This window comes from Momordica charantia, assembly GCF_013281855.1.
Source record: "Momordica charantia cultivar OHB3-1 chromosome 10 unlocalized genomic scaffold, Mcharantia_2.0 BLBB01000010.1, whole genome shotgun sequence".
Classification (NCBI taxonomy): Eukaryota; Viridiplantae; Streptophyta; class Magnoliopsida; order Cucurbitales; family Cucurbitaceae; genus Momordica; species Momordica charantia.
In genome coordinates, this window is record NW_028275158.1 from 17,721,861 (window position 1) to 17,723,031 (window position 1,171).

Here is a 1,171-nt window from a genome sequence, read left to right on the forward strand (position 1 = left end):
GATATCAGAGAGGAGATCATCTCCTTTAGACAGTATGATCGTGAACCTGTTCACGAGGCGTGGGAAAGATTTAAAGAACTAATCAGGAAATGTCCGAACCATGGCTTGCCGGCATGCATCCAGATAGAACATTTCTTTAGAGGTTTAGATCATCCTACTAAGATGATGCTAAACAATGCTGCCAACGGAGCCTTTACAAAGAAGACATTCAACGAGATAGTCGACATCCTAAATGACTTAGCTTCGCACAACGAACTATGGTGTTCGCAAAGATCTAGGGCAGTACCAAAGAAGCAAGATCCAGCTGGAGTTTTGGCTCTGGACATTGCGACCTCGATGCAAAAAGAGATGGTTACAATGAACTAGAGGCTGAAAGAGATGGCGTTGGGAATAAAAAATCCATTAGCCACGCCGACACAACCTGTGCAGTCGGATTATTGCACTCCTGCCCCTATTTGCCAAGTCAACGATCTCATTTGTTCATTTTGCAGTGAAAACCACATTTATGATAATTGTCCACATAACCCTGCTTCCGTTTTTTATGTAGGACATGGGAACAATAGGAACTTTAACCCATATTCGAACACCTACAACCCAAGTTGGAGGCACCACCCTAATTTCTCATGTGGAGGTCAAGGAGGTTCTAGCGGTTTTAATCAAGGGCAGAGCCAGCAGAACAAGCAGCCCTATGTTCCACCTACACAGCAATACATCCCGCCACCGCAACAGCAGTACAATCAGAGAACACAGACTCCACCAGTTCAAAATAACAACTCAAATCTTGAGAATATGATAAAGGAGTACATGGCCCGAACCGACGCAGTGATACAATCCCAAGCGGCATCAATGAGAAATTTCGAGACCCAATTGGGACAGCTCGCCAATGAATTGAAGAATAGACCACAAGGTTCTTTTCCAGGCCATACTGAATTACCAAAACGAGAAGGGAAAGAACAGTGCAAAGTTATCACCCTTAGGAGTGGACTGGCATATAATGGACCAACAATGCCAACAATAGATGTACAGATTCCGTCCACTGAACCAACTGTAAAGATACCAGAAAATCCAACAACACCAGAAAAAGAAAATATTAGAAAAGGTAATGAGGACACCCCGAGTGTTCCTCCACAGGTACAACCTTCTTTTACCCATACTCCCCGTTTCCACAAAG

General features: G+C 43.9%; 1 non-coding gene across 1 annotated transcript; it reads right to left on the reverse strand.

Moving 5' to 3' along the window:
- On the reverse strand, nt 1-107 carry LOC148208717 (small nucleolar RNA R71). The gene has a single exon (XR_015788581.1). It is a non-coding gene; the product is annotated as a small nucleolar RNA R71 (small nucleolar RNA).
- Nucleotides 108-1,171: the final 1,064 nt, after the last annotated feature.